This window comes from Microcaecilia unicolor, chromosome 1 (assembly GCF_901765095.1).
Source record: "Microcaecilia unicolor chromosome 1, aMicUni1.1, whole genome shotgun sequence".
Taxonomy (NCBI): domain Eukaryota; kingdom Metazoa; phylum Chordata; class Amphibia; order Gymnophiona; family Siphonopidae; genus Microcaecilia; species Microcaecilia unicolor.
In genome coordinates, this window is record NC_044031.1 from 142,762,834 (window position 1) to 142,785,837 (window position 23,004).

General features: G+C 40.4%; 1 protein-coding gene and 1 long non-coding RNA gene across 2 annotated transcripts in view; one reads left to right on the forward strand and one right to left on the reverse strand.

Moving 5' to 3' along the window:
- NXPH1 (neurexophilin 1) overlaps nucleotides 1-23,004 on the forward strand; it is a 628,822-nt gene that overhangs the window by 592,765 nt on the left and 13,053 nt on the right. The gene's annotated exons all lie outside the window — the stretch shown is intronic.
- Nucleotides 1,471-21,208, reverse strand: LOC115468919. The gene is made up of 3 exons (XR_003941933.1): nucleotides 21,109-21,208; nucleotides 3,935-3,940; nucleotides 1,471-1,482 (listed from the first exon to the last, which is right to left on the reverse strand). It is a non-coding gene; the product is annotated as an uncharacterized LOC115468919 (long non-coding RNA).

Genomic DNA, 23,004 nt, shown 5'->3' on the forward strand with positions numbered 1-23,004 from the left:
GAATTTTCCAAGCAGACAAAGGAAGACCCAGACTTACAATGGGGCTGGATAATATGGGAACTCTGCGTTGGCAGGGGTTGAGGTGATTAATTGTGGTTGGGAGCCAATGGGAGGGATGGTGCTGTGGGAGGAAGGCTATTTTTTCTTGGCATTGGGTGAAGGTGGTTTCCTCACCCTCCCTCCCTTACTTTGAGAAGCATGAAAGTCATTTAGTACAAGGGAGTGGGGTGATAATTTGTCTCAGCTTGGCAGGCTTGGAAAGCAAACCTATAAGAGTTGCAGCTGAAGGAGTATGGACATTGAAACTGAGCATGGTTTTATGCTCTGCTACACTACTGCTTGAGAAATAGCATGAATGCCATGTAACAAAGTTTGGGGGAGTCTTGGACCGAAAATGCTTGGTGACATCATGGAGTTTTGGATGACCAAGAAGAAAGTTTCATGTTCACATTTTGACTAGATGTTAAACACTAGGTTGATTTAGAATTATGTGATTACTATTTTCACTGGCATGGGAGAACAAATTTGGTTGCAAAATTATCATTATTATTTTGTGATATGAAAGTGTGTTAATAAAACTGCAGCCCTGTTATGCCAAAGATATTTTATATTTGTTTTTCTGGGGAAAGTTGCTGACTGTGAATGCCCCATATTAAAGAAATCTTTGAGCTGTTTTGGGCCAAAAAACAAAAAAAAGTTCTTATCACCATATAAAACAAAACAATGACAAGGAAATTTGAAAAGGAATACCAAAAATTCATTCTCTGGCTTGGGTCATCCTAGATAAGTCAGGCAATATATGATATGATTGAGATCTACAAAATCCTGAAAGGTGTAGAATGAGTAAAATGAATCAATTATTTTACTCTTTCAAAAAGTTCAAAGACTAGGGGACATGCAGTGAAGTTACATGGAAATAGTTTTTTAAATAATAGGAGGAAATATTTTTTCACTCAACGAATAGTTGTTCTGAAAATCTTTGCCAGAAGATGTAGTAACAGTGGCTTTTCATATACAAAGATTTGGAATAGCATAAGCCTTTCAGGTCTTTGAACATGAAGAAATATTTGTGAATATCTGTTTGCTGATTAGTTCAAAAAAGATTGGCACTTGATAAATATGGAAACTGCAGTCTAGAGTGCCTATGCACTAATGCATGAAACCTTTCACTAGTTAGTACCCATTCCTGCAAGATGTAGCTAGAAGATGCAAATGAGCTCTTGGCTCATGCACAGCAGTAGCTACATTTCACATGATAATTTTCACACATTGCTACATTAAGAAACTTTACATGTTTTGGGCTGTGGCAGCATATGATAATTAAACCCCCCCAGCTCTTTGCATGGTGGCTCTGAAAAATTAGAGGGCCCTCCAGTCTAAAACAGAGGTTTCCCTGAACCCCTCTCCTGGGGGAATTGTAGTTCTCTTTGCAAACAAAATGGGCCTGTAAAGCTGGTTTTTGTGCACTCGTTTTCACATTTTCTTTTTACATGAGTGGCTTTATGTGATTTTAGTATTGCAACAGCTCATTATTTCTATAAACTTTTACACAAAGGAAGATTGTAAGCTCTTTGAGCAGGGACTGTCTTTCTTCTATGTTTGTGCAGCACTGCGTATGCCTTGTAGCGCTATAGAAATGCTAAATAGTAGTAGTAGTAGTAGTAGTAAATGTAGGCGCAGTTCATTGCAGAATATGCTTAGCGAGTTGTGCATGTAAATTCTAATTATTGCCAATTACAGCTCATTATTGCTTGTTAGGTGCTGTTATTAATGTTGATTAGCTTGATAAGCCAATTAAGTGACACACATTGTTATAAAATATGCTTAGATTTCAGCCTGGAATGCTAGGTGTGCTATAGAGTATCCACCGATAAGTGCTATTCTATGAACGGCGCTCCAAGTTGGGCACCATTTACAGAATAGTGCTTGGCAGCGGGATCTGTGCCAAACCTTTAGTCATGAGGATTTACATCAACTGAAAACTGGTGTAAATGCTCGTGGATCTCCCTTATTCTGTAACACTGTGTGCAAATTCCAGGAATGTCCTTGATCCACCCATGTCCCTCTTGTGGCCACATCCTCTTTTCTGATCCTCATGTAAAATTTACACATGTATCCCAGTGCCTAAAGATGTATGTGTATATTTGAATCAATGACAGTTAACACTGATAATTGATTATTACTGCCCAATTATTAGCACTAATTGGCTCATTTGACAATTAAATTGCATATACAAATCGAGCACACACCCAAATTTGTGTACACAGTTTTGAGTGCCATATATAGAATTACTACTGCACAGTGTACTTTTGTAATATAAATTGGCAAAAGTGCACATAGTGGAAAAAAAATACATGGTTTTTTTTGCACTTTTTTGCACTAAGTGCAAGTCACATCATATTTTAGGGCCTTTGGTGTGAATAGCTTGTATTTATAGGGGCCCTTTTACCAAGCCACATAAGTGTCTACGGGTACCCAACGTGCACCAAAATGGAGTTACCGCCTGGCTACCACATGGCTCTTGCGGTAATACCATTTTTGGTGCGTGTCCGATACGCGCATCTGAAAAATAATTTTTATTTTCGCATATTGGGCACGCGGCAAGTGGACTTTGACACACATAGGTCATTAACGCCCGGTTACCACGTGAGACTTTACAGGTAGGTCAATGGCTGGCGGTAAGGTCTCAGACCCAAAATGCACGTGGAGCAATTTTTATTTTGCCGCATGTCCATTTTCGGCAAATATTTTAAAAAGGCATTTTTTACAGATGTGCCGAAAAATGATTCTGCGCGTGCCTAAAACACATATCTACACTACTGCAGGGCATTTTTCAATGCGCCTTTGTAAAAGGGCCCCATAGTCTTTCCTGGTTGGACCCCAACACCCCTGTATACAAAGTCGCGCAGCAATGCCGACACAGCCCATTCAAAGTGAATGGGCTGTGTCAGCATTACCGCACCAGCAGCCACTAGCACAGCTTTGTAAACAGGGGGTTCAAATGTCTTGCTCATCCCTTGGTCAGAAGGGATTGGGATTTATCCCAAACAAGTTCATCTATATCTTAATGAAATATTATTTTTCTTTCCTCCTTCTCTTTTATTTCATTGCTGCACCATGGTAACATAAGGGCCTTTTTGGTAGAGTCACAGGTGGAGCAGATTTTCAACTGTTTGATTTCCATAGATACAAATTAATGATGAATACAACAATCACTTATACTGTTAAAGGTACATTAAAAACAAATTATGTTCTTGAAAAAAAGTGCACAAAGAAATTAAAAAGTTGAGAGAACATGCAAAAGATGAAAATATGGGATGAATAGAAACATAAACACATGCTGTGTAAATAAGGAGTAATTAGTGTATCTGAAATTTGTAAAATCTATACAAAATGTACCTTTCTTTTAGTAACTCATCTGATTCTAATTCTAACTCAGATCTCTTCCTGTGAATGGCACAGCAGACTGCAACAGTTCAACAAGGAGAATGAATCCATAAATAAGTAGATTATTTTTTTTTCTGTACTAAAGCAAGTTTGCTGGTTTCAAATCATTAGCCAACATGTCCTGTGTGTATTGTACTGAAGTTAGAAAATATCATATTGGTTTCTTCTTGTTAAATTGGTTCTGTGGCCGAGATACAGTATTTGTATTTGAGATGCATTGTCAAGAAAATTGCTCTTTGAGTATTTAGCAGCTATGGGACCTTCGTTGCTGAGATGTGAACAGTTTCATGACTTCAAGTATAATTTCAGATGCCTTACAGCACTATGAAACAATCCATTAAAAGACATTCCAGGATTCAGAAAATACTGATCAATAAAGATTTATTTCCAGGCCTTCTGTCTTTAATTGTTCAGATTCTGGGCCTGTCTTTACAAATTTCTTGAGGAAAGTCACACTGCAGCTTTCCTGCTATGCAGGACCGTATACAAGTGCCTCTTTGGAAATTTTACGAGGGCTGACTTCCTAGATTTATAGTACATTTATAAAATTTCACTAAACTCCTGTTTGGCAGTAAGGGCTGCTTTAGGGTGGTGAAAAAAGATGATCAGCTTGGCACTGAGTTTCGGCACCAGGATCATTAAGAGGCACTTTTACTACGCTGCAGTAAAAAGTGGCCTTAGTATGTCCTTACATGTTTTTTTTTTCATGCGCTATGGCCATTTTTACTGCAGTCATAAAAATATCCTTTTTGCCATTAGCGCTCAGCCATTAATGAAATTTACCGTATAAGCACTTACCACCACTCAATTTGTAGGTGGTAAGAGCTCACGCAGTATCCATGCACCAACCAATTAGCACATGCTAATGTAGCTGCTCTAACCAGTTAGCGCAAGCATGCCCTCTCCCAAAAATATGTATATATCTTTAAGTGGACAGTTATTGTGCACTTAAAAATATTATTTGACCGTTACAGCAGGCTGCCCGAGCACATTCTGTGGTAGGCCATTTTAAGCTGTGTTAAGCTTAGTAAAAGGGCCCCTAAGTTAAATGAATGACAGGCCTAATTTTATGAGCATACTGGCTGATATTGAAGTGTGACAGTCAGTGTTTAAGAAAAAAGCTGGACAGATATTCAGCACTCATACCTGGGTTTCTGTACTGACCCAGAAGTGTTATACGATTAGCAGTGATATTCAGGCCACTACTGGATAACTGATTGAAGAGGGGAAATTAAAATAACCATGTCTTAATGGTAGCCTACTGATAACTATTCCCCTAAATTAAGGTCAGCGTTTTTGCTGTTGAGATCCTAAGAAGGGGAGGTGGGTATCAACATGGACTACTGTTAAGACGGTTTATTTTTAACGCTACCTTGTGCTATTTTAGGCCGGGTGGATGTGCTTTGGTTTAGGTGTAGCCATTTATGCCAGTGAAAAGCTGGTATAAGTGCCTGCACCTAAAACTAGGCATGCTCCCCCCCCCAAATTCTATAACCACGCATGTAGATGTGATTGATGGCCCCAACACGCCCATACTCCTCCTATGCTGTGCATGTAGGAATTTACGTGTCGCTTTTTAGAATAGGTATAAAAAGAAGTTCACATAAATTCCAAATATGCCTAATTAGTGTTGATAATTGGTTCTTAGCGGCCAATTATCAAGACTAATTGGCTTGTACTTAACTTTGTAGCATGCATAAATTTGCCTTGTACTCAAATTTACATGCACTACTCGGCACGCCGTATATAGAATATGGGGGTATATGTTTTGGTCTTACATTTTGTCACAAGTTCACCACTATCTTGAAAGGTATTGCTATTGCCAGAACTCACTTAAAGTAAAATACAGCACCAAAAGGAAAAATTAGTAATATGTATAGATATCTTGAAAAACGGCTTGATATTCAAAAGCAACTGAGGAGGGAAGTTATCAAAGTGGGCTACTGTTAAAATGGGTTATTTTACTGTTAACCTGGGGCCCTTTTACTAAGCTGCATAGGCACATTCGCATGCCCTATACATGTGAATTTTGAACTACCACCTGGCTACCACATGGCCCGGGCAGTAGTTTCTCTTTTGATGCACGTCTGCTACACCCGCTGGAAAATATTTTTTATTTTCTGGTGCATGGCGCTAATTGGGCAGTAATCAGCATTGTACCCATGCTACCCAATTAGTGCAGGACATGCCTACTCTCCAGCCATAGACACACCCCCACACCAAAAAAGTTTTTAAAAACTATTTTTAGTGCTGGATTAACACATGCTGATCGGTACTCTACCACAGGATGCTTCAGTGCATCCCACAGCTGTGCTTTTTGGCATGGGGTAGGCACAAGCTAGTACCTACTACGGCTTAATAAAAGGCCCCCTCTGTCTCTATCACCAAATTCTCTGCCTGCTTGAATAGGTCCAAGAGATGTTCCCTTTCTGCATGCTGTGCTAAGGTACTTGCCTTTTGAATCTTTTCCAAGAAAGTTGGAGGAAGTGGGAGAAAACCAGAACGTGCATGCTCACAATGATGCACAGTGGTTATTACTGCTTAGTCATAATTTTACAACACACTACCATGCACGCATATCATTATCTTACTGGTTAATATGATATCAATGTTCATACTTAAATGCAAACGTTTCTAGTAAACTGGCCCCACAATTTTACTTTCATGGACTCTGTACAGATCAATAGGTCACAAATATTTCCCATCAGTTAATACTTGAAACACTAGCTTTCTGTAGCCAGACAAAACATAGGACTCTTCTCCTTACATTTCTAATATTGCTATACAGAATTTCACTGGTAACCTGTCTTTCCTGAGAAATACTAACAGCAAATAATTAAACTGGGGCTCAATTAACATAAATTTAGAACTATAGATCAAAAATTAATTTGCTGCTTCATTACTGATGCCTTTGGTTTAGCAAATGTTTTCTTTAAGTGAGTTGATTTTATTCCACAAGAGTTTTCTAAATTATCCGCTGTTACAAACAAGAAAATGAAACATGGAACAGATTCTGATTTAGATTTCCACTTCAAGAGTTATGAATTTGTAGAAAGTTTTTAAAGGGGACTGGAGAACCCATGAGATAGCATGGCATTGGATAGCCTTTCATGGCTAAGTCATCAGCTCATGTTCTTAAACGTAGGCCAGTAAAAAGTAAGGAACACTATTAACTGAAAGTGGCTGTTCGATTCCAATATAAATAGTCATATACAGTAATATTTTCTGATGAGACATTAGCAAGAACTAATCTGCAATTACCATCTTGAAATCAATACAATGAAACATAAGACTCTAATGGGGTATTTTACAAAGGCATACTAGCGTTTTTAGCACACTCTAAACAATAGAGACACCCATATATTCCTATGGGTGTCTCTAGCATTTAGCACATGCTAATTTTTACATGCACTAAAAATGCTAGAGCCTTTGTAAAAGGACCCCTAAGAGCATAAGGTCTGCCTGTGTCATGCTGGCTCAGACCAAAGATTCATCAAGCCCAGCATGCTGTCTCTCATATTAGTCAATCTGGGTCACTAATGGGCTCATTTTCAAAAGAGAAGGACGTCCATCTTTTGACATAAATCGGAAGATGGACGTCCTTCTCCCAGAGACATCTAAATCAGTATAATCGAAACCCGATTTTGGACATCTTCAACTGCAGTCTGTCGCAAGGATGTCCAAATTTCAATGTGGCGTGTCAGAGGTGTAGCGAAGGTGGGACTTGGGCGTGCCTAACACTTAGATGCCTTTGACCCATAATCGAAAAAAGCAAGGACGTCCCTGACGAACACTTGGGCGTTTTCACCTGGACGTGTTTTAATTACGAATAAGGCAAAAAAAAGTGCCTGAAATGACCAGATGACCACCGGAGCGAATCGGGGATGACCTCCTGTTACTCCCCCAGTGGTCAATAACCAACTCCCACCCTCAAAAAACATCTTTAAAAATATGTTGTGCCAGCCTAAGATGTCATACTCAGGTCCATAACAGCGCATGAAGGTCCCTGGAGCAGTTTTAGTGGGTACTACAGTGCACTTCAGACAGGCGGACCCAGGCCCATACCCCCCCTACCTGTTACATTTGTGGAGGAAACAGCAAGCTCTCCAAAACCCACCAGAAACCCACTGCATCCATATATATATATAGGTGCCCCCTTCACCCATATGGTAGTGGTGTACAGTTGTGGGTAGTGGGTTTTGGGGGGCTCAGCACACAAAGTAAGGGATCTATGTTCCTTGGAGCATTTTATGAAGTCCACTGCAGTGCCTCCTAGGGTGCCCAGTTGGTGTCCTGGCATGTCAGGGGGACCAGTGCCCTACAAATGCTGGCTTCTCCCACATCTAAATGGCTTGCATTAGGATGTTTTTGACATGGACGTCTTTGGTTTCGAAAATTGCTGAAAGTTAGAAACGTCCATGTCTAGGGACGTCCAAATCTAGGGATGTCCAAATTTAAGGATTTGGATGTCTCTTACCGTATTTTCGAAACGAAAGATGGACATCCATCTTTTTTCAAAAATACGGTTTTCCCCGCCTCTGGATTTGGACATTTTGCAAAGACGTCCAAATTGCAACTTGGACGTTTCTTATGAAAATGCCCCTCTACAGGATGCACATCAGGTCTCAGAGATAACATCCATTCCTTACTGCTTGCTCCCAGGGATAAGCAGTATCTTTCCCATTTTTATCTGTCTAATAATTGTTTATAGACTTATCATCTTAGAACATGTCCAAATGTCTTTTAAACTTAGCTATGTTTAATGTCTCAATCAAATTCCCCATCAACCAATTCCATTACTTGATTGCATTTTCAGTAAAATAACACTGGAGTCAGACCAAAGGTTTCCAATAGTGGCCAATCCAAGGGGGTTGTTTACTAAAGCTTAGCTCGAGTTATCTGCAGCAGGGCCCATTTGGCTAAGCTATAGTAAACAACCCCCCCAAGTCACAAGTACTTGGTAGAGTCCCAAAAATACCAAGGTTCCATGCTATTTGACTCCAGGGATAAGCAGTGACTTTCTCCAGGTTTATCTTATTGGTTTATAGAATTTTCCTCCAGGAATTTATTCAAACCTTTTTTAAACCCAGCTATCTTAACTGCTTTTACTACTTGCTCCAGCAATGAGTTCCAGAGCTTAACCATATGTTTACAAAACAGTTACCCTATCCGCCTGTTATTTAAAGTAATTTAAGTGGGCCGGCAATGTCACAGAATAATGCACTCCATACTACAAATCCCAGGGCAAGCAGTTGCTTCCCATGTCTGTCTCAATAGCAGACTATGGACTTTTCCTCCAGGAATTTGTCGAAACCTTTTTTAAACCCAGATACACTAACTGCTGTTACCACATCCTCCGTCAAAGTTCCAGAGCCCAAATACTCGTTGAGTGAAAAAATATTTCCTCCTATTTGTTTTAAAAGTATTTCCACGTAACTTCCTCAAGTGTCTCCTAGTCTTTGTAATTTAGAATGAGTAAAAAAAATCAATTTACTTCTACTCATTCTATACCACTCAGGATTTTGTAGACCTCAATCATATCCCCTCTCAATCATCTCTTTTCTAAGCTGAAGAGTGCTAACCTCTTTAGCCTTTCCTCATACAAGAGGAGTTCCATCCCCTTTAGCATTTGGTCACCCTTCCTTGAACCTTTTCTAATTCCGCTATATATTTTTTGAGATACGGCGACCAGAACTGAACACAATACTCAAGAGGCTGATGCACCATGGAGCGATACAAGGGTATTATAGTATTTTCGGTTTTAATCACTATCCCTAACAATTCTTAGCATCCTGTTTGCTTTTTTGGCTGCCGCCACACTGGGCAGAAGATTTCAGCATATTATCTACAATGACACCCAGATCTTTTTCTGACTCCCAAGGTGGACCCTAGCATCAGGTAACTATGATTCGGATTATTCTTTCCAATGTGCATCACCTTGCACTTGTCCACATTAAATTTCATCTGCCATTTGGATGCCCAATCTTCTAATTTCCTAAGGTCTTCCTGCAATATTTCACAGTTCGCACATGTTTTAACAACCTTGAATAGTTTTTTATCATCTGCAAATTTAATCACCTCACTCATCGTTCCGATTTCCATATCATTTATAAATATATAAAATATCCCCGATCCTAGTACAGATCCCTGCGGCACTCCACTGTTCACCCTCCTCCATTAAAAGACATGACTATTTAACTCTACCCTCTGTTTTCTGTCCAATAACCAATTTCTAATCCACACCAGAACCTTGCCTCCTATCCCATGACTCTTTATTTTTCTCAGGAGTCTCTCATGAGGAACTTTATCAAAAGCTTTATGAAATTCTAGATACATTACATTAACCAGCTCACCTTTATCCTCATATTTATTCATGCCTTCAAAGAAATGATGCAAATTGGTGAGGCAATACTTCCCTTGGCTGAACCCATGTTTTTCAGGGGGTTATGCAGCTTTTATAGTAATGTAAATATTAGGTGGTTGGTAAAGCTGCTTTTATGGATATATTTTAGGGAGGCAATAATGCTGTTTTTATCATGGCATTCATTGAGAGTGGGGCAAGTCTAACAGCTGTTATCATGTCTCCATTTGAAGTAGGTTCTGCTTTAGTGCTCTGGCATATACTTCATTTCCTGAGGGTGGGGAAGAGAGGAGATATGGTTATGGCTTGTGCCAGCTTGACTTGGGAGTAAGCATACCAGGTTGTTAGCATTGCTTTGCTAGTCAGAAATGTGTAAGAGTTGAAATCAATCTATTAGTGGGAGCCCTTTGTAAAATCCTTAATATTTTTTATGCAGTCCAGTGGGTCGCAAGATCCAAAGCACCATAGTTTTACATGAAGCAGATCGTGCCAGAAACATCTTAGTGATTTCTTTGATTGAGTAACCAGAGATCAAGCTAAAGGGCAAGCACTGGATGTGGTATACTTGGTTTTCATAAGTACATAAGTACATAAGTAGTGCCATACTGGGAAAGACCAAAGGTCCATCTAGCCCAGCATCCTGTCACCGACAGTGGCCAATCCAGGTCAAGGGCACCTGGCACGCTCCCCAAACGTAAAAACATTCCAGACAAGTTATACCTAAAAATGCGGAATTTTTCCAAGTCCATTTAATAGCGGTCTATGGACTTGTCCTTTAGGAATCTATCTAACCCCTTTTTAAACTCCGTCAAGCTAACCGCCCGTACCACATTCTCAGGCAACGAATTCCAGAGTCTAATTACACGTTGGGTGAAGAAAAATTTTCTCCGATTCGTTTTAAATTTACCACACTGTAGCTTCAACTCATGCCCTCTAGTCCTAGTATTTTTGGATAGCGTGAACAGTCGCTTCACATCCACCCGATCCATTCCACTCATTATTTTATACACTTCTATCATATCTCCCCTCAGCCGTCTCTTCTCCAAGCTGAAAAGCCCTAGCCTTCTCAGCCTCTCTTCATAGGAAAGTTGTCCCATCCCCACTATCATTTTCGTCGCCCTTCGCTGTACCTTTTCCAATTCTACTATATCTTTTTTGAGATACGGAGACCAGTACTGAACACATACTCCAGGTGCGGTCGCACCATGGAGCGATACAACGGCATTATAACATCCGCACACCTGGACTCCATACCCTTCCTAATAACACCCAACATTCTATTCGCTTTCCTAGCCGCAGCAGCACACTGAGCAGAAGGTTTCAGCGTATCATCGACGACGACACCCAGATCCCTTTCTTGATCCGTAACTCCTAACGCGGAACCTTGCAAGACGTAGCTATAATTCGGGTTCCTCTTACCCACATGCATCACTTTGCACTTGTCAACATTGAACTTCATCTGCCACTTGCACGCCCATTCTCCCAGCAAAGTCTTTGATACAGTTCCTCAAAGAAGACTTATAAACAGACTGTCCAGCCTGGAATTGGGTCTGAAGGTGGTCAGCTGGATGAAAATGTTGTTGTCAAATAGATGACAGAGGGCAATGGTAAATGACATTCATTTGCAAGAGAGAAAGGTAAGTAAGTAGGGGAATACCTCAGGGATCAGTCCTGGAATTGATTTTTTCAACATTTTTGTGTGTGATACCTCAGAAGGGTTGGAAGGGAAAAATTTGCCTTTTTGCAGATGACACAAAGATCTGCAATAGAGTGAATGCCCTGGAGGGAGCAGGCAAACTGAGAAGTAGCCTTCAAAAGCTAGAAGTCTGGTCAGATGCTTGGCAATTAACCTTTAATACAAAGAAATGTAGAATGATGCATTTGGGGTACAAAAATCTAAAGGAATTGTATGTGGTAGGAGGAGCGAGGCTGATGACCACAGACCAGGAGAGAGACATTGCAGTGATATGGCTTGATATAAGAACTTGTCAGGTTCTCAGGTTCAGAGCCCGCGGGGCTGGGCTCTGGAGCAAACGTGAGCCCTTGGGCTGCTGATGAGGAGTGACAGCAGCAGGCAAAACCCACCAACCAACGCTGGGCAAGCACACCGACACCGGCAGGGACTGCAGGCACCGCCCAGCGAGCCGGAACACATGGACTGGAACACTGGCCTGGAATTCCCCGGTCTGGAGGACACAGGACTGGAACCCCCCAGACTGGAACACTGGACTGGAATCCCCCAGACTGGAGGACACAGGACTGGAACACCGGACTGGAGCACACCGGACTGGTCCACACAGTTTCACCTGCACTTAGCTACTAAGCCCCCCAGGAGTTGAGCTCCTGGGTTCGAGTAGCCGGCAGGACTTACTGGATACCGGATGACACAGGGACCAGGAATGGAAACAGAAGTGCTCCTAAACCTAAACTGATCTACGTGCTCCCAAGCCCTAGACCAGCAGGAGTGTTCCTAACAGTAAACTGACAAAAGGACTTCCTAAGCCCTATACTAAACAGGAGCTCCTAAGCCCTGCTCAAGAAAGGGACTTCCTAAGCCCTAAACTAACAGAGCAGGGAACTAAACACAAAGCTAACACAGGTGCTACTAAGCACCAAGCTACAAGCTACCTAAGCACTGCTCTAGCAAGCTAGAAACAAAACTAACAAGGTGCTTCCTAAGCACTACTCTGGCAAGCAACCAGAAGAGCTCCTAGCACTAAAAGGGAAGACGGGGGAGCCACAAGGAAAAAGCAGGGAAGCTAACACATAAGCCAAAAGTGATTCTAAATCACCAAACACCAACAGCAAAGACTGCAATGCTCCCAATAGCACAAACCCAGAAGTACTTCTAACAGCAAACTCTGCAGTGTTCCTAACACCAAACCCTGAAGTACTTCTATCAACAACAGAGCTTCCAAAGCCCTACACACAGCAATGCTTCCAAAACCAAGAGGGAAAAGCAGGGGAACCATAAGGGAAAAGCAGGAAAGCTAAACACACAAACACTAGTGCACACTGCACTAACACTAACCTGGACCTTAGCAAAAGCAAGTAGGGAAACTAGACACAAAGTCAGAAGTGCACACTGCACCACCCTACCTAAAGCAAACACAACCTTTGCAAAAAGCCCTGAAGGAAACAACACCACTTCCTTATCAAGGCCCTCCCTGATGATGTCACACTCCCTAGACCTAGGCAAAAGCACACTGACCCAGAGAGGCCCAACCCACACCAATGCAACACCATGAAGCACTTGAAGCCAGTACACCCAAAGAGAGGTAGAGCTAACTCAGTCCACACACACAGGTGCAGTATAGTGAAACAATTAGAGTCATGCTGCTGGAAGCTGCCAGCACAGAGAGACAGAGCCAGCTCAGAAAGGACAGACAAAAGAAACAGAAGCCAGCTAAGAAGCTGACCCCCAGGAAAGAGGTAAGTTTGAGAGGGGTTCTGACCCCAATCATAACAGAACTAAAGCGGAGAGGCAACTTTCAAACAAAGCACCTATATGTATATCTGTGGGTACTTTTTACTCATAGACTTTATATCAGTTTCATAGGGAAAGGTTTCATAGTTTCATAGGGAAAGGTTTCCCTTTTAAAATTGTTTTAAAAGTATTACCAAATAACTTCATTAAGGGGTCTTTTACTAAGGCACAATCATGGTTTTGGTGTGAGCTAAAATTGTAGGCGCTAAACATTAGAGACGCCAATGCATTCCTATGGGCATCTCTAACATTTAGTGCGCTCACAATTTAACTGTGCGCTAAAAATGTGAGTGCGCCTTAGTAAAAAACTCCCTGAGTGTTCCCTAGTCTTTGTACTTTTTGAAAGAGTAAAATATTGATTTACTTTACTTGGGTGAAAATGTTTCTTCACCCAACGCGTAATTAAACTCTGGAATTCCTTGCTGGAGAACGTAGTGAAGGCGGTTAGCTTGGCAGAGTTTAAAAAGGGGTTAGACGGTTTCCTAAAGGACAAGTCCATAAACCGCTACTAAATGGATTTGGGAAAAATCCACAATTCCGGGAATAACATGTATAGAATGTTTGTACGTTTGGGAAGCTTGCCAGGTGCCCTTGGCCTGGATTGGCCGCTGTCGTGGACAGGATGCTGGGCTCGATGGACCCTTGGTCTTTTCCCAGTGTAGCATTACTTATGTACTTATGTACTTACCTGTTCTACACCACTCAGGACTTTTGTAGTCCTCAATCATGTCCCCCCTCAATCATCTCTTTTCCAGGCTGAAGAGTCCTAACCTCTTAATCCTTTCCTCATATGAAAGGAGTTCCATCCCCTTTATCATTTTGATTGCTCTTCTTTGAACCTTTTCTAATTCTTCTTATATCTTTTTTGAGATATGACAACTAGAATTGAATTCAATACTCAACGTGAGATCGCACCATGGAGCAATACAGAAGCATTATAATATTCTTGGTCTTTTACCACCCCTTTCCACTGTTTCCACTGTTTTGCCTGGCACTGATGTCTGGCTTACTGGTCTGTAATTTCCTGGATCAACCCTGGAACCCTACTTTAAAAATCAGCTACCCTCTAATATTCAGGTTCTACAGATGATTTTAATGACAGGTTACAGATCACTGACAGCAGGTCAGCAATTTCATATTTGAGCTTTTTCAGCACCCTGGGATATACACCATCTGATCTAGGTGATTTACTACTCTTTAATTTGTCGATTTGAATCAGTATGTCTTCCAGGTTCACTGAGATTTTTTTCAGTTCCTCTGCATCCTCACCTTTGAAAAACGTTTCTGGTACTCTTACATCTTCTTCCATAAAGACAGAAGCAAAGAATTCATTCAGTCTCTCCACTGTGGCCTTGTCCTCCCTGAATTGCCCTTTTGCTCCTTCAAAATCTTACGGTCCCATAGATTCCCATACAGGCTTTCTGTTTCTGATGTACCTGAAATGTTGTTATTGTAAGTTGATGCCTCTGTGGCAAGTTTCTCTTCATATTTTCTTTTAGCCTTCTTTATCAATGCTTGGCATCTAAACTTGCCAGTGTTTATGATGCTTCTTATTTTCTTCATTTGAGTCCTTTTTCCATTCTTTAAAGGATATTCTCTTGGCTCTAATAGCCTCTTTCACTTTGCCTTTTAACCGTGCTGGCAGACATTTGCTCTTCTTTCCACGTTTGTTAATATGTGGAATGCATCTGGTCTCGGCTTTCAAGATGGTATTTTTAAGCAAAATCCATGCCTGATTTAAAGTCCTAATATGTGCAGCTGATAATTTTAGCTTTTTTTGACCCATAAGAGGTCTGTATTGTATTTGGAATCATTTTATCAGGCTAACACATTATTTTGCCCAATCCTTACATCTACATTATTAAACATTCATTCTGAAATAAGAAATGAGATTTGTTTTTTCTCAGGATATTGTCATCAAACCCTCTGGAATGCATAATTGAATTGGTATGGGGACTTATTCCTTGGGAAACTAAAATGCCCCGTTGAAGAAGATTGTGTAATAATTTAGTATGCAGCATTTTATAATTTACAAAATTCAGTGAATATTTTTCAAAGTCCACATTTGGTTGAATCAAGCTCTTAATGCTTACAAAGTGAGTCATTACTCTAGTTATATTTACCTAAATTATAGAGCAGGAAATGTATTTCTGAAATGCTTAAGGCTAAACAAAATGAACCACATGAGGCATGAATATCTGAATGACCTACTTTGTCACTGTGAACCTGCCAGAACCCTGAGGTCTTCTCAGCAGCCCTTGCTAAGTGTGCCAAAGCTCTCAGAGCGAGGCTAGCATTCAATACAGAAAGGTTTTTCAGGTTTCTGTGAATCACTGTTATGAAATGCACTGCACCTTGCGGCAGCTAAGCTTGAGTTATTCAGAAGATAAACAGAAACCTGGCTGTTCAACTGGGCATTTCAGTAGATGACTAGATATGCTGTTTGGTTGTTGATTGCTCTAGACTATGACGGTTGCAGGTACAGTCTATAGATTTCTCCAGGGCAGAGAAATTATGCCTATGGTATATACTGTTCAGTTTGATTTTTGGATAGTGCCTTTTATTGGGGCCCTTTTACTAAGCTGCACTAAAAAATGGCCAGTCCTATCCCCAGTACAGGTCTTTCACATATGCTGAAGCCACTTTTAGTGCAGTGGTAAAGGCCCAATTTTGCATTATCCCCATTAATGGCCATGCAGTAGTTTCCCCGTTAGCTTGTGACCACACATTAATTGGTTAACTTGCGGTGATGTAACTGCACTAACTGATTAGCATAGTACATACCTACTCTCTGCCCCAGACCCCCCCCCCCCCCCCTCCACTGCTAAAAACTAAAATCACGTGGGAAACATGTCAGTCCCAAAACTACCGCAGGTAGTGCTTTTTAACTGCAGTAAGCTACTTAGTAAAAGGGCCCTGTTATGTTTTTTTATATTGTATTTTGCCTTGTGCTATTATTGTAAATTTTAAACAAGTAAACATATAGACAAATCAATAGTCCAAATATTGACTACAGTAATAGAGCAAATTTCATTAGAGAGATACTTAGTTTTGTTAGAAAGAAAGTAGATGCTGTTTGAGATTAAGGGGTCTGTTTACTAAGCCGCGCTAGCAGCTTCTGCATGGCATTGCTGATACCGCCCATTCAAAGTGAATGGGCTGTGTCGAAACTAGCACACAGCCAGCAGTAAACCCCAGCATAAGTTACTCTTTACTAGACCAAATTTGTATTCTACCTAATTTGTTAGTTGGATTATAATTCCATATATATATATATATATATATAGTCTTTAAGACAATAAAATCAACACAATACAAAAAAAGGACAAATGTCAGAATGACAACTGAAAACAAACAGGTGTTGTTGAAGGAGATATAATACTGAGGAGGGGATAGATGGTAAATTGAATAAGATTCAGTTTGGTGTGATGTCAAAATTATGAGTCATATGATTGTGTTCTGTTTCTATATTTATAATGGCATTTAAGATACAGACTGTGGCATAGACTCCATTTAGTAAATGACTATGCAGCAGAGATAAGTTAACAGAGGAAGACAATGCATCTAATTTATACAAGATTTTGTCCTATGTAAGGGCCTATTTATTAATGCGGGGTAAAATTTGTAGTCATCTTATGGTTTTTGCCAAAATTACTACATGGTAAGTGCAGAGCCTCTGTGTTAACTTCCCATCTCCTCATACAGTTAATATTGTTTATATACTGCAAATTATCTTCATTGCATACAGTGCGATGCAGTTAGCTATACCTATTTAGGTGGTGCAAAATGTGCGGCATTATCTGCCTTATCATTTAATGCATGATAACCACCTCTGTATCAACTGTTAGGTGCAGTCTCTACCCATTTCCCTCCATCTCTGCCCCATTTCACTCTCATGGAAATTACAGTAGCTCTCATTAACTGCAAAGACACCATCAGGCTCATTTTCAAAAGAGATGGACATCCAAAAAGTGACATAAATCGGCACTTGGACATCCATCTCACAGAAATGTCCAACTCGGTATAATCAAAACCCCATTTTGGACGTCTTTCTCGGAAGTCCGTCGGAAGGACATCCAAGGGGGCATATCGGAGGCATGTTCAAGGTGGGACTTGGGCTTTCCTAAGACTTGGACATCTTTGAGCCATAATGGAACAAAGCAAAAACGTCCAGCACTAAAACTTGGACATTTTGAGCTGGACCTGTTCTTGTTACGAATAAGGCACAAAAAGGTGCCCCAAATGACCAGATGACCACCGGAGGGAATCAGGGATGACCTCCCCTTACTCCCCCAGTGGTCACTAACCTCCTCCCTCCCACAAACAGTGTGTTGAAGAGCATTACTTGCCAGCCTCAGATGTCATATTCAGGTCCATGACAGCAGCACGCAGGTCCCTGGAGTAGTTTAGTGCACTTCAGACAGGTGGACCAAGGCCCATCCCCCCACTACTTGTTACACTTGTGCAGGAAACTGTGAACCCTCCAAAACCCACCAGAAACCCACTGTACCGACATATAGGTGCCCCCTTCACCCGTAAGTGGTGTACAGTTGGGGGTATTGGGTTTTGTGGGTTTTTGAGGGGGCTCAGAAGACAAGATAAGGGAGCTGTGTACCTGGGAGCATTTTATGAAGTTCAATGCAGTGCCCCCTAGGGAGCCCGACTGCTGTCCTGGCATGTCAGGGGGACCAGTCTACTAAAAATGCTGGCTCCTCCCACCTCCAAATGGCTTGACTTTGGACGTTTTAGACTTGGATGTCTTTGTTTCGAAAATGGCCGAAAATCAGACATCCAAATCTCAAAACGTCCAAATCCAAGGACGTTCATGGTATTTTCGAACACAAAGATAGACATCAATCTTTTCAAAAATGACCTTCTCCCTGCCTCGGAATTTGGAGATCTTTGTAAAACGTCCAAATTCTGACTTAAATGTTTCTTTCGAAAATGCACCTTCATATTACCCTGTCAGTTCAGCGCCTGTTTTAACAAAATACTTTTAACACTGTGGGGGTCTTTTAATAAAGATTAGCTCGAGTTATCTGCAGCAGAGCCCGTTTTATTCCTGTGGGCCCTACTGCAGATAACTCAAGCTAATGTTTAGTAAAAGACCCCCTGTATTAACAACTAGCATAGCCTATTAAATAAACCCTGTAGGATTAAACTTATCAAAAAGTGCTATCATGTTACTTCACACTAACAAAAGGTCATTAAACTTTAGGTGCCAATTTCCACAGGCTGGGAGCCTATTCTATAAAATTCATGGTTCCATCAATGACAACAAATGCACAGCACTGGAAGTCCCCTAATCAAGATATTCCCCACTAAGGCCAAATCCCTTACGCACTATCTCCCTTACATTAAGCCTGAACCATTCTATCAAGGACAAGTCCCCACCAAAGTCCAACACCCTCATTAACCCTCAAGGTACCTCTCCTTTCTAGTCTTCACCTAATCAAGACAGAGCCGTGACGTAGCACCTTTTCAACTCCTCTGTATTAATTGTACTGATCGAAAGAGTCCCATTCTTCACTAGCAAGAGGGAAGAAAGACACCTCTTGCCTGAACCACTGCAATCTATATACTAATAATGCCTAACAGTCTTACACCATTGATAGTCCTGGAAAAGAAGTTCATATTGTGGATTGTTGCAGATTGGGTGGTCTGGCCTTTGATAAAGAGAAACAATCTTGATGGTGGAGGCGAATTTGATGAGAAGGTCTGGCTTTGGAGTGGATTCATATTCATGCTCATATTCTCTTTTCTATACCACCCAACTTGAAAGAAAGGCTAAGGGTAGTCTGCCACATAATGAAACTAAACAATAACAGAATACAATAATATAAGAATTGAAAATGTGGCCAAATATATTAAAATTCTAAAACAAATCCCATCCTTATTCTGATTACCACTCATATTAGGAGCAAGTATGGATTTTCTGCTGCTGCTGCTGCTGTTGCTATTATTTGCTGGGACCGATGCACTGAGCACACAAGCTGTATTGAGGCATGGCAGCAGTGGAAGCACTTCAGTGTCTATGAAAATTTGGCACTGGAGGCAGTTGCTTACATTGTCTATGCCTAAATCCAAGTCTGGGCTAAGAGATACAAAGAGAAGAAGGGCTGGGTTAGGGAAAAGGAGGGAGAGGACCAGGAATGGAGAAGTGGAGGCTAGAGAGAAGGGGATTGTGGGATAGGGATGAGAGAGAGAGAGAGAGAAGGGGATGAGGATGATAGTGGATGAGGAAGAGGTTGAGACATTGAGAAGGGTATAAAGCAGAGTGAGAACAGAGAAGAAGGAAGAAGGGAAAAGGCAGGCAGGGGGAGAAGCAGAAGAGATCAGAATGAGAGTAGTAATGAAGAGAAAGAACTAAAGTATCCTCTCTGAAGTAAATAAACAAAAGAGAGACAACTGAAACAGAAAAAGAAAAAGATACTGGAAAGAAAAATAAAAGGAAAAAGAGAATGAGAAAGAAAAAGATGCTGATTCAAAAGACCCCAGAAATGATTTTATTACCTGATATACAATATTAGTAACTCGGAAATGTACGTAAAATATTCTGGGATCCAGTTCAAAGTTTGTGACTGGGATATGTCTTCCACACTGAATGTGCCTGTTGATAACATCTAGATTTTGTGGACTGCCTTGTTTTTTGGTGTATAATTCATTTCTATGTATGATATTCTCACCAGGTCTAAGGTATTAGTGCTGAGGTTGAAATATTTAGTGATAATATAAATCATTGAAGGTTCTTTTATGTATATTTTTAGAGTAGATTACCACAGTTTCACATGGAGACCATTCACTTGCAAGCCGTCCCTCCACCTCCCACAAATGAACAGCTTGCATACTACTGAACTGTGGGGAGCATAGGTGCCAAATTTGCCAGCCAAAATTTTTAAAACTTTAAACTAACCCCACCACATGTGTAAATGGCATTCAGAAATTCATTAAAGTATTGTTAGGGGGAAAAGTGAAGTCCACAAAGGGTTCGGTTAGGAATCTATGGCGAGAGCAGCACAGTGATCATTTGCATAGGGTAGCAAAACAGGTAGCACCTGCCCTGCTCCACCCCCCCATTCAGCAAGCTAATGTGAGTGGAGGTGAAGGACTGGTTAGCACTGAATTAGGCCTGCTGCCAGCCTGAGCACTGATCAGGTAGCGGCTTTGCCTTCTCATATTAAAATCAGACAAGTCATCTATTATCTTTTAGTACATCTAACCTTCAGTCTTTAAGTTGGAACTAATTTACATACAAATCTTTAAATTCATTTATTTACTATTCACTTGAAATGCAAAAACTTTTGCTTGAAGTTAAATAAGTCTGGCAGGATGAATAAAATTGTACGATATATTGCTCGTTATAGTTTTCTTATTTTTGTTTATATATATTCATATTTAAATCACATTTTAGTTTATTTTAATTTCTAAAGTTATTCAAGAAAATATTAACCTAAAACAAGAATTTAAAACTCATCACGATCCCCCCTTTTTACTAAGTCACACTAGCAGCTGCTGGTACGTTAATGTCGACACAGCCCATTCACTTTGAATGGGTTGTGTCGGCATTGCCACGTGGCAGCCACTAACATGGATTAGTACACAGGAGAGATATTAGTTATTATAGTGCCATATATCTACAGTTAGAAATGAAACATTATTTTTTATATTCATAAAGGGGCCCTTTTTCAATGCCGCGGTACAGCTACTGCAACGTTGGCAGGCATCATTCAAGCACCACAGCCAGGCTACCACAGGAGCCCGGCAGTAATGCCTACCCCCTCTGTGCACCATTTTTTAAAAAAAGGTTCTGCACCAGGGGCTTACCCAGTGGTAATTGAGCAGCGCTTCACGCCACCCGGTTAACACCAGGTTAGTGTAGGAGCCCTTGCTATCTCCTAAATAGGTGGCAGTAAGGGCTCCCCTGGGAAATGGCTGTGCAGCAAGTGGTTGACTTGCTACATGATCATTTCCTTTAAAACAAAACAACATGCCTTTTACCCGCTGCAGTAAAAGGGGGCCTCAGTACATGGCAAACCCACACGCTGACGTCACCGCGAGCCCGCTTTTACTGTGGTAAAAGGGGCCCAAAATGAAATATATAATGTTAGTATTATGGCTTTTTGAAATAAAATCTTCATTAATAAATATCTTTTTTCAGATGTCTCTGCAGCAGTCAGCATGATTAGTAAATGCAATTCTATCACGCTAATAATTTTTGTTCTTCCTCAAGATATGAAATAGATTACAGTTGAGCAGTTTTTATTAAAATATGGCTCCCTGGCCTTTCAACTTGTAATTGTATTTAGAATTCTTTTCCACATATATCCAGAAAACGGCAAGCCAATATTAATAAAACCTGGCTTAGTGCAGGTGCTCGCAGAACAATAGGTTCTTGACAAAACTTATTTAGTCAACCAGAGTTTCATTTGAAAGCTCACAGAACGTCACATTGTTTGTGTAAAGCAGCTGTCTAGAAAACCAGGCATTACAAATCCAATTTAATTTATTCATGAAAGTATTAATACCCTACTGAATGAAGGTATTGAGACTTTTCAAAAGTGACTTCAATAGAAATCAAACAAAATAAAACATGGAAAAGAAAATAAGATGATACCTTTTTTATTGGACATAACTTAATACATTTCTTGATTAGCTTTCGAAGGTTGCCCTTCTTCGTCAGAAAGTGACTTGAAAACCTTCAGTGATGGCATCAGAAAAACCTTGAAGAGTTTTAAGTTAAAAAAAACCTTGAAAATGATGAAGAGCAAAAGTGAATAAGATTATAAAGTTGCACCATTGCATTCATAAACAAGTCTCTGGATATTGATGAAGTTGTATAGTAACATAGTAACATAGTAGATGACAGCAGAAAAAGACCTGCACGGTCCATCCAGTCTGCCCAATATGTTTTATTGCTTTATAATTGAGTTCTTCTACTAATTAGTAGGGAAAAGTGGTCTTAGCATGCCATTGTCCCACGTTCTAAGACCATTTTCTATCGCAAAAACAAAATGGCTGATTTCCCCCTTTTAAAAAAAAGGTTTTAAGCTTAAGGTTTTGGCTCTCAGAGCTATCTTTACATTGAAATTCCCCTATGTTTGTTCTATTTTATTGGAGGATCATTCTTTCTTGTTTTTTGACAGTAAACAACTTCACGCTTTTTTAAAAATCTACTACAGAAAATATTGAGGCTAAGGGTTTTGCAACCTTGAGCTATATACATTGATAAGGCTGGCTGTTCATTAACATTACTGCTCTTATGCCTTTTACTTTACTTATTTCCTACTGTATTTCTAATCTGGCCCCCTTAATATTGTGAACTTGTTTGTGTTTTCCTTAGTTATAGTTGATGTTTTCTTTCAGTTTTTTTTTCTAATTTCTGCATTCACTTGGCTTGTAATAAATTATATTAAATACATAATTAAAAAAAAAAACCTAAACCTTTTAGTTATTTGTTTGCTGTGAGTCACTCACATATGCTCTCTGTGACTGTATGATATGAGAATAATATGCTATACCTTTTATAGAGACTTCCTTAAATCAGTACCTCATTATCCAACAGTTCATAGCTCTCAGCTCTGGAATTTCCCAACTCAGTGGAGGAGTGGCCTAGTGGTTAGGGTGGTGGACTTTGGTCCTGGGGAGCAGAGAAACTGAGTTCAATTCATGGCACAGGCAGCTCCTTGTGACTCTGGGCAAGTCACTCAAC